At 48.4% G+C, this 10969-nt stretch overlaps 1 long non-coding RNA gene across 1 annotated transcript; it reads left to right on the top strand.

Moving 5' to 3' along the window:
- Nucleotides 1-5891: 5891 nt before the first annotated feature.
- On the top strand, nucleotides 5892-8829 carry LOC139070391 (uncharacterized). Its single transcript, XR_011520920.1, has 2 exons — nucleotides 5892-7631; nucleotides 7759-8829. It is a non-coding gene; the product is annotated as an uncharacterized lncRNA (long non-coding RNA).
- Nucleotides 8830-10969: the final 2140 nt, after the last annotated feature.

Genomic DNA, 10969 nt, shown 5'->3' with positions numbered 1-10969 from the left:
AACACAAAATGCAGTTTTTAAATGATGGTTTTTATCATTTAAGGAGGAAAAACATCCAAACCTACATTGCCCTGTGTGTAAAAGTAATTGCCCCCTGAACCTAATAACTGGTTGGGCCTCCCTTAGCAGCAATAACTGCAATCAAGCATTTGCGATAACTTGCTACGAGTCTTTTACAGCGCTCTGGAGGAATTTTGGCCCACTCATCCTTGCAGAATTGTTGTAATTCAGCTTTATTTGAGGGTTTTCTAGCATGAACCGCCTTTTTAAGGTCATGCCATAGCATCTCGATAGGATTCAGGTCAGGACTTTTACTAGGCCACTCCAAAGTCTTCATTTTGTTGTTCTTCAGCCATTCAGAGGTGGATTTGCTGGTGTGTTTTGGGTCATTGTCCTGCTGCAGCACCCAAGATCGCTTCAGCTTTAGTTGACGAACAGATGGCCGGACGTTCTCCTTCAGGATGTTTTGGTAGACAGTAGAATTCATGGTTCCATTTATCACAGCAAGCCTTCCAGTTACTGAAGCAGCAAAACAACCCCAGACCATCACACTACCACCACCATATTTTACTGTTGGTATGATGTTCTTTGTCTGAAATGCTGTGTTACTTCTACGCCAGATGCAACGGGACATTTGCCTTCCAAAAAGTTCAACTTTTGTCTTATCAGTCCACAAGGTATTTTCCCAAAAGTCTTGGCAATCATCGAGATGTTTCTTAGCAAAATTGAGATGAGCCCTAATGTTCTTTTTGCTTAACAGTGGTTTGCGTCTTGGAAATCTGTCATGCAGGCCATTGTTGCCCAGTCTCTTTCTTATGGTGGAGTTGTGAACACTGACCTTAATTGAGGCAAGTGAGGCCTGCAGTTCTTTAGAAGTTGTCCTGGGGTCTTTTGTGACCTCTCGGATGAGTTGTCTCTGCGCTCTTGGGGTAACTTTGGTTGGCCGGCCACTCCTGGGAAGGTTCACCACTGTTCCATGTTGTTGCCATTTGTGGATAATGGCTCTCACTGTGGTTCGCTGGAGTCCCAAAGCTTTAGAAATGGTTTTATAACCTTTACCAGACTGATAGATCTCAATTACTTTTGTTCTCATTTGTTCTTGAATTTCTTTGGATCTTGGCATGATGTCTAGCTTTTGAGGTGCTTTTGGTCTACTTCTCTGTGTCAGGCAGCTCATATTTAAGTGATTTCTTGATTGAAACAGGTGTGGCAGTAATCAGGCTTGGGGGTGACTACAGGAATTGAACTCAGGTGTGAAACACCACAGTTGGGTTATTTTTTTAACATGGGGGGAGGTGGGCGGGGGAGAGCAATTACTTTTTCACACAGGGCAATGTAGGTCTGGATTTTGTTCTCTCCCTAAATAATAAAAACCATAATTTCAAAATTGCATTTTGTGTTTACTTGTGTTATCTTTGAATAATGGTTTAATGTGTTTGATGATCAGAAACATTTTGTGTGACAAACATGCAAAAGAATAAGAAAAAAGGAAGGGGGCAAATAGTTTTTCACACCACGGTATTACCTTACAGCTAGTCCTAATCCATCCCTGTAGCTCCTTACAGTTTGTGTGAAACCCTCATTCAGAACTTCCTTATGTTCCCACCCTGTTCAGCTTGAACATCTGAGGACAGCCCAAAAAAAGACACAGACACAGTGTTCTCAGAACCTGTGATGATGCGCTACTTCTTATCTGATAAGTCTATCAAAAGTGAATCACAGGACAAAGAAATAACCGGTTAGGTTCATACACAAGCTTTTAGAAGAAATCAAAGTACCTGGAAAAACTCGTGCTCACTGCAAGAAAATGGGAACTCAGAAGCAAAGATAAGAACCAGTAAAACTTGCCATGAGGATAAGCATCACTGGAAAACCTTGTGACTGTTTTCTAATGATATTTAACTTAAAATAAATTCTTCCTTCAAAATCTGATCTTAAATAGAAGGAAGTATCAATCACTGCCAACTGCCAAATGCCAGAACAGCAGTGACCTGTAAGACCTCCGGTTTCTCTTCAACATCGTAACAAGAGGAAAAAAGACACACACACACACACACACACACACACACACACACACACACACACACACACACACACACACACACACACACACACATCAAATGAATGTAACACGTGGCTCTTACGGACATACCTTTAATGTAAAAAGATGCAAGTTAGGCTCACAAATTGAACACTTGTGGGAGTCAATTTTTAAGTTGGAGACATTTCTGCATGTGCTTAACTTTTTATCTTGAAGATATATGTGTCCAAAGTGTTCTGGAGCAGAGAGGGAGTACCAGACTAATTAGACACTGTTCTTCAATGTGTGTGTGTGTGTGTGTGTGTGTGTGTGTGTGTGTGTGTGTGTGTGTGTGTGTGTGTGTGTGTGTGGGTGTGGGTGTGTGTGTGGGGGGTATGTGTGAGATTGACTGCATCTCCCATTATAGCCACAGAGCAGTGATTAGTCTTGTCTGTGAGCTGATTAATAATCCCTATAGATGCCAAGAGAGGTGAGGGGAATAATTATGGGATGGATAGATAATGGAAAGTTAATGCCTCCATGGATCACATTGTCAGAACCGAGGGAGTGTGGGAAGAAGAGAGATGGGGGAGACAAATATGCAGGTACGGAAAGCAGAAATTATGTAGAGAAAAGAGGATGGAGTGAGAGGTGAAGAGGACATAAAGAAGGAATAAATAAAGGGATGCACAAAAATAAGTTTACAGCCTAATTTAACAATCTTCTCTGTTGTTACTTGATGTTATGACAACATGTTGGAAAAACTTCTATAGTTTACCCAGAAAATGACTTTAACAGCATAACCGTCCACATCGATTCTCTCAAAGTCGAGTGTAAGTTACATGTTTACCAAGAGTTAAAAAAAACTAAATTATGTATTCCATCTTTCTGTCACAACTGTCACACCCGGTCATGTCTCCCCGTTTAGTTCAGCCTTGTGTCTCGTTGATTACTCCCACCTGCCTCTCGTTTCCCAATCACCTTAGCTCCCAACCCTCCTGTATTTAAACCCTGTCTGTTCTTTGTACTGTGTCGGATCATTGTTTCATTGTCCAGCGTGCTTCAGTATTAAAACCCTTTGAATGTGCTCACCTGTCTGCCTGTTTTCCTGCTCCGCGTTGGATCCTCATCTCAGCTCCGTTCCTCTCAGCAGCGCGCTGACAGAATGATCCGACTCAAACCCGTTGTGAGATCCAGCGAGGAGATTCTCCCGTGGGAGCACCTGCTTCAGTGGCTCACTCCGAGCCACCACCCAGCTTCTCCATCGCCTTCCCCTTCTTCAGTTCTGCCTCGCCGAAAACGCCGTCCTCGGCCATCAGCCGCAGCAATCCTCGCTGCTCTCCCGGAACCGGACGAGGGGTCGGACCGGGAGCCGCTTCCGGATCGCTCCAGCTTCGTGGGCACCCGCCTGGCTGTGTGCTCCCCGGGAGTTGGCCCACGGCGTGGGGAGGCATGCCGGGCTCCACCGCAGCGGCTGGTCCCTGGACGGAGCCGCGAGCTCGCTGCAGTTCTGGCTCAGTGCGCCAACTTGGACACGCCCCCAGTCAGACCAGCAGTCCCGTCTCCGGTCCAACTAGCGCCTTCGTCATCTGCAGGCGGAGGAACCACGCCCACAGCCCAGCTGATGGAGCTCCAGGCGGAGCTTGACCGGATCCGCCAGCTCGTCAGCCTCCAGGAGAGTCACCTGGACACTCTATCCTCTCCGAACCGCCAGGAGAGGAGTGAGCCCGTCCACCCAGCGGAGCTCGCTGGTCTCTGGGCTGAACTGGCCCAGCTCCATCGAACCCTCAACCTCCAGGAGCTTCAGTTGGACGGGCTGTCCCCCCTGCTCTCACGGCTTCCAGCCCTACAAGTTCCACCACTTCCAGTCCAGCCTGTCCAGGCAGCCCCTCCTGCAGCTGCCTCGCCTCCACTCCAGAGGGCCCAGAAGCAGAAGGGACGGGCTCAGAAGCAGAAGGGATGGGCCCAGAAGCAGACGGTTCCGGTTCTGGCCCCGAAGCGGACGGGTCGGCCCCAGCAGTCGGCGGTCCAGCAGTCGGCGGTCCAGCAGTCGGCGGTCCAGCAGTCGGCGCCCCCGGACCAGAAGTCGACGCCCCCGGACCAGAAGTCGATGCCCCCGGACCAGAAGTCGACGCCCCCGGACCAGAAGTCGACGCCCCCGGACCAGAAGTCGACGGTCCAGAAGTCGACGGTCCAGAAGTCGACGGTCCAGAGGTCGACGGTCCAGGGCTCTGTGGCCGACGCCCCTGCCAGTCCTGTGGCCGACGCCCCTGCCAGTCCTGTGGCCGACGCCCCTGCCAGTCCTGTGGCCGACGCCCCTGCCAGTCCTGTGGCCGACGCCCCTTCCAGTCCTGTGGCCGACGCCCCTGCCAGTCCTGTGGCCGACGCCCCTGCCAGTCCTGTGGCCGACGCCTCTTCCTCGTGTTCTGAAGTCGACGCCTCTTCCTCGTGTTCTGAAGTCGACGCCTCTTCCTCGTGTTCTGAAGTCGACGCCTCTTCCTCGTGTTCTGAAGTCGACGCCTCTTCCTCGTGTTCTGAAGTCGACGCCTCTTCCTCGTGTTCTGAAGTCGACGCCTCTGATGACGTCGCCTGTCCAGAAGTCGACGCCTCTGATGATGTCGCCTGTCCAGAAGTCGACGCCTCTGATGACGTCGCCTGTCCAGAAGTCGTCGCCCCTGATGACGTCGCCTGTCCAGAAGTCGTCGCCCCTGATGACGACGTGTCCGAAGTCGTCGCCTCCTCCTCTGATGACGTCGCCTCCTCCTCTGATGACGTCGCCTCCTCCTCTGATGACGTCGCCTCCTCGTCTGATGATGTCGCCTCCTCCTCTGATGACGTCCCGTCTGATGACGTCGCCGCCACGTCCGATGACGTCCCGTCTGACGTCCCGTCTGATGACGTCGCCTCCTCCTCTGATGACGTCCCGTCTGATGACGTCGCCGCCTCCTCTGATGACGCCCCGTCTGACGACGTTCCCGAAGTCGGCTCGTCTGATGACATCGCCGCTGCCTCGTCCTCTGAAGTCGGCTCGTCCGATGACATCGCCGCTGCCTCGTCTGGGGATGCTCTTTGCACTCAAGAGGCCGACGCTCCATCCAGCCCGGCGTCTCCACGGTCTCCGGTTCCGATGGTGGTTTTGAGGGCAACGCCGGCCCAGCCTGCAGTGACTTTGTCGCCGGCCCAGCCTGCAGTGACTTTGTCGCCGGCCCAGCCTGCAGTGACTTTGTCGCCGGCCCAACCTGCAGAGCTCCTCTCCTGCCGCAGGCGCCGGCCTCCAGAGGCCCGTCGCCTCCTCTTCTGCCGCAGGCGCCGGCCTCCAAGGGCCCGTCGGCTCCTCTTCTGCCGCAGGCGCCGGCCTCCAAGGGCCCGTCGCCTCCTCATCTGCCGCAGGCGCCGGCCTCGAAGGGCCCGTCGCCTCCTCATCTGCCGCAGGCGCCGGCCTCGAAGGGCCCGTCGCCTCCTCATCTGCCGCAGGCGACGGCCTCGAAGGGCCCGTCGCCTCCTCATCTGCCGCAGGCGCCGGCCTCGAAGGGCCCGTCGTCTCCTCCTCTGCCTCAGACGCCGGCCTTCCAGTGCTCGTCGTCTCCTCCTCTGCCTCAGACGCCGGCCTCCAAGAGCCTGTCGTCGCCTCCTCCTCTGCCCCTCTGCTGGTCCCTCTGTTCCTCTGGGCCCTTCCTCCTGGTTCCCCTCCTCCCACCCTGCTCCTCGTTCCTGTGGGCGTCTGGGATCCGCCCCTTGAGGGGGGGGGGGGGGGTACTGTCACAACTGTCACACCCGGTCATGTCTCCCCGTTTAGTTCAGCCTTGTGTCTCGTTGATTACTCCCACCTGCCTCTCGTTTCCGAATCACCTTAGCTCCCAACCCTCCTGTATTTAAACCCTGTCTGTTCTTTGTACTGTGTCGGATCATTGTTTCATTGTCCAGCGTGCTTCAGTATTAAAACCCTTTGAATGTGCTCACCTGTCTGCCTGTTTTCCTGCTCCGCGTTGGATCCTCATCTCAGCTCCGTTCCTCTCAGCAGCGCGCTGACACTTTCCATTTTCATCCCGCTTATCCAGAGTCGGGTCGCAGGGGCAGTAGCTTAAGTCGAGAAGCCGATAGGCTTCCCTCTCCCCAACCACTTGGACCAGCTCTTCTGGGGGGATCCCAAGGAGTTCCCTGGCCAGGTGAGAGATATTGTCCTTTCAACATGTCCTGGGTCTCCCTTTAAGCCTCCTCCCGGTTGGACATGCCCGGAAAACCTCAACAAGGACGAGTCCAGGATCTTCTCGATGTGGAGGAGCAGCGAATCTACTCCGAGCCCCTCCCAGATGACTGAGTTTCTCACCCTATCTCTAAGGGAGAGCCCAGCCACTCTGCGGAGAATACTCATTTCGGCCGCTTGAATCTACAATCTCGTTTCTTCTGTCACTACCCAAAGCTCGTGACCATAAATTATGTATTATAGTTCTTAAATAAATATTCAGTTTAACTAATCCCATTAATGAGACTACCAAAGCTCGATCTTAATGTCTGAAAAAAAAATAGACTTCTTGAAATTTGTCCAATGTGGTATAAATGTGTGTAGGTTTATAGGTTATGTAAGACAGCTGAGGACAAGGTCAAGTAAGGACAGTGAAAGGAAGGGGGAGATAAACTGAGGAGGTGTAACAGGAGAGTGGGTGATGAATGATGAAGGAATAAAGATGTTGAAGCAGGCAGATGGATTTATTTCAACAAAGATGCTGTTCAGAAAGTGTAAAACCAAACGAATTTAAGACAATGTTCAAAAAGAGCTCCTAAAACAGAAAGTACTGAATAAATTAATCTTTTATCGTATTAGGTAACTTTCCATAAACCCATTGAGTTTCGGTTTTGCTGTTTGTAAAGTGTAAGTTTTGGCCATTTCATAACACCTATAATTGCCGTAGAACATACAAGCCGTCTCCAATTACCTGCTTCCTCACCACGGAGGAGTTTTGGTACCCTAATGATCCCAGGACCAGTGGCGGCTGGCCAGTAAAGGGCGATAGGGTGCCGCCCTCCCAGTTTCCCCTGTGTTTTTAATTTTTATTTTAAAAAATAAATAAATAAAATTAACAATAATCACATATTCTAAGTTAATTGTGTGTTTTGTAACAAAAATAAATCATATATATATATATATATCTATATTGGTCTCTGCCGGTCTCTGCCGATCTCTGCCGAGCGGTGGAGGCTGTGTGCTGTTTTTCAATCGCCCAAACAAGATGGGACCAGTTGTCCAATTGCTGACAAGAAAATCAAAGGGTAGGAATGGGAATGTATCCAATCAGCGTCGACTTTGTTTCAGAACGTTTCAGAAGCATGATGGGCGATAGAGCTACCGCCAAGGCTTTCGTTGGTGTTTGGTAGAACTCGGAGAGTCTCGACTCCAGCACGTTTTTGGTCGTGACTCATGACGGTCATGACGCAGACGTAGACGACGCCAGTGCGCCTACAACATGGATACCGGATCTCAGCAGCCACTGAATTCAGTTCGGTTTCCTCCAGTATCCGTGCGAGAGGAGAACTATGGTGGAAAAACTTAATGTCAAAGAGCTTGGGCCAGATCAGCCCGACGTAAAGATAAGCCAGCAGGACAAGGAGAGAGGTAAACTGTACACACAACGCTTCTCCCAAAATTGGTACACCAGGAAGCAGTGGCTAGCTGGATGCAATCACACTAATGCGTTATTTTGCTTTCTGTGTTTGTTATTCAAAACGGCTGGGATCCACAGAAGGTGGATGTGGAACTTGTGTCTCATTGGGGACTCCATTCATTCTCTGACTGAGGAATGCAGCGCATCAGTGCAGCAGCCAACAAAGAAACGGAGGACGTTTGGACAGGGAGAACAGCAGCTGGGTGCAGAGGTAAGCTGTACATTACATTTCTGTAAACAAGACAATCAGAATCAGAAATCCTTGGTTGTCCCACAAACCGGGACATTTGTTTAATAGCATGTACATTGTTTAATGTGCAATAACTGTAAAAACTAATTTCAACACACATACCTATTGTCACGTTCCCCACTCATGTGTGGCCGTAAATGTGCTGTTTTCTTTTTATTATTATTATTGTGTTTGTTTAAAATGGCGCATTTAAGTTCTAAACAGTTAAGGACACACCGGCGCAAGACATCGCTGGAGGGTGGCGTCCCCGTTGCTGTGGAGACGTGCCGGGATTCCCTCGCTGCGGACGTTCTCTCCGATGACGTCACGGGGAAATCTCCGCTCCGAATTGCTGCAGTCACACCTGCAGCTCATCTTGGACTGAGTGTGTTTGTTCCCGAGAGGGGATAAAAGGAACGCTGGATACACGCCCGGGGAGCTACTCCTAACCCATGAGTAGTCTCCATTTCTGCTCCGTTCTGAACACCCTGACTTTAGAATACAATTGTGCGCGCGTTTAGAGGAAAGCCTCTGCATGGTATTCTGTTTAAGCTTGAGTCAGTGGTTTGTAGCCAATTGCTTCACTCTAGTATATGTGCCTGGACAGAAAACTAAGTATTCTCTGTTCTTTAAAAGGTTCTTTTGTTTGGCTTCAGAGAGCCGTTTGGGTTACAGAAACTCTTACCAGCCCAAGTAACTATTTCATTTTAAAAGCTACCTGAGACCTGTTGATTAGTCTGTTTTCCAGCTTTTAATTAAAAGCTGTGATTTTTCTTTATTAACTGTTTATTTGACTCAGGCGTTTTCTTTGTTGGGCTGTGTCTAGTAGATTGTGTTAGAACCTCCAGCCCCAAGAACATGTGTAAGTTGTGTAACAAAAATAAGGTGTGTTTTGATTAAATAAGGAACATATTTTTATACCCAGGTTTCTTTCTCATCTGTTCTCATCTTTTCTCTGTCCTCTTAGCTTCAAAAAGGGGTAAAGCATAAGTAAAAACCTAACACCTATTATACATATTTAATCACCTAAATGTGTATTTCAAGTAAATTTGTACATACATCAATCTGATTCCATTTTACTTGTTACACTTCTGCTGCAGCAAACAAATTTCCCAGCTTTTGGGACAATAAAACATTTCTGATTCTCAATGAGATGTTTTTACATTTGAAGTAAAAACATCTCATTGAGAACCAGAAATGTTTTATTGTCCCAAAACGTGGGAAATATGACATTTGTAAGAGGATACTGATGACATTATTTCCTATGAAAGTGTTTCCACTTTCCATAAGTCCTAACAGTGTAAATTTCTGGCATTTTGTCTAAGTAGTGTTTACTACCATTACTGTAACAGTGACCTGCTCATAATTTTTCTTGTTCACTCAAATGTTGAAATTAAACAAAATGTTTTTGTTACTTGCCTCTTGCATTGCCTATTTACCATTTATGGTCATGTTATTTTATGTGCAATTTAATGCAGTATTTTTCAACCTTGGTCCGCAAGGCAGCGTGCCAATAGTCAGACACACCTGGATTAATCAGTTTGTCCAATGATGTAAGACAGGAAATAAAAGAGCTGTGCTTAATTCAGGAAATAGTGAAGTTGTGTACAAAGCTCAGAAAGCACAAGTTTGTTTAAAAAAAAATAGCACAGCCCCACCAAAAATATTTTTCACCAGTCGCCACTGCCCAGGACTTATGTTGTCTGGGTCACTTTGCCCCTGGCAAGATCTTCCATGGGAATTCTGTCCCAGATTAAAGGTAAGAATGGTTCAGAAAGCCCCCATCAGAGTCCCTTACGTGGCTAGAGGGTTAGCAAAGAGCCAGGCCTGGGGTTTGGGCCCATGTTCACATCTGTGGACCCATCATCAGCAGCAGATCAGGCAGCAGTACCAGGGCTGTCAAAAACCTAAACTGGCATTTGGGAAATTAAAGCTAGAGCTTGTGAAAGAGACTGAGCAGCATCATTTAGTCGGGCTTACCTTGACACACTATTGGCACCAAACCTCCAGGCCCAGGATGAGGTTGAACTCTCTTCTATGCTGGGTCTATGCAGTTTTTCTGGGTGAAAGATGAGATGACTCGTTAGTCCCAGACACTACTCGTAATTTGGCATTTACTCTGAGAGGCCAAAGGGTAGCTTCCCTGCCCCTTCAGGAAAGGAACTGCTGTGTTTTTAGCCAAATAGGTCACTTAAACTGCAGCATTATTACATCATATGTGGTGGGCAGTGTTGTGGAGTACCGGAATACTAGTACCGCCGTTACATATTTAAAGTCCCATTAGTTGTCACACACACAGGTGTGTGTGTGAAATGTATTCTCCGCATTTGACCCATCCCCTGGGGGAGCGGTGAGCTGCAGACACAGCCGCGCTCGGGAACCATTTGGTGGTTTAACCCCCCAATCCAACCCCTGAGTGTCAAGCAGGGAGGCATTGGGTCCCATTTTTTTTCAAAGTCTTTGGTATGACCCGACCAGGAGTCGAACCCCTGATCTCCCAGTCTCAGGGCGGACACTCTACCACTAGGCCACTGAGAAAGGTTTAGAATACTAATTATGAGTAACTGTATTCCGGTGCAGTTACTTTTTTTAAACATAGTATTTGGAATACAGTTACTTTCGTAATATCATTGGAATACTTGGAATACTTGTGTATTTTTCACTTTTCACCCAAAAGATGAAACAAGAAATTCAATAAATAAATAAAGACATTGTCGGGTAGTGTCCATTGACGGCTCTAAGCTCTCTTTCTATTCTCTACTCTATGCGCTGGGTGGGATCTACGGTCTTTCTCCGCATGCTATTGGATATCAAACAACCAGACGTATCACCGCTACAGATGTCAAGTCAACGATGCGGTCCGCCCTACTCCGTCAAAAAAGATGCAAATACGTCTTTTTCGAAACAAACTTAAGTACGTCCATCCATCTCCCCTTGACTCAAAGAAACCCCTAAGTCAAAAATAGTCCAAAGTTGATGCCAAAGCTGTTTCAAATGATCCACTGCTATCTTTATATCAGTAACATCCCGTCCACCAACAGAGTGCTGTGATTGGCCCAC

The sequence above is a fragment of the Nothobranchius furzeri genome, chromosome 6 (assembly GCF_043380555.1).
Source record: "Nothobranchius furzeri strain GRZ-AD chromosome 6, NfurGRZ-RIMD1, whole genome shotgun sequence".
Lineage (NCBI taxonomy): Eukaryota > Metazoa > Chordata > Actinopteri > Cyprinodontiformes > Nothobranchiidae > Nothobranchius > Nothobranchius furzeri.
The sequence above is the reverse complement of the archived record's forward strand: the minus strand, read 5'-3'. Positions and strand labels throughout refer to the sequence as shown.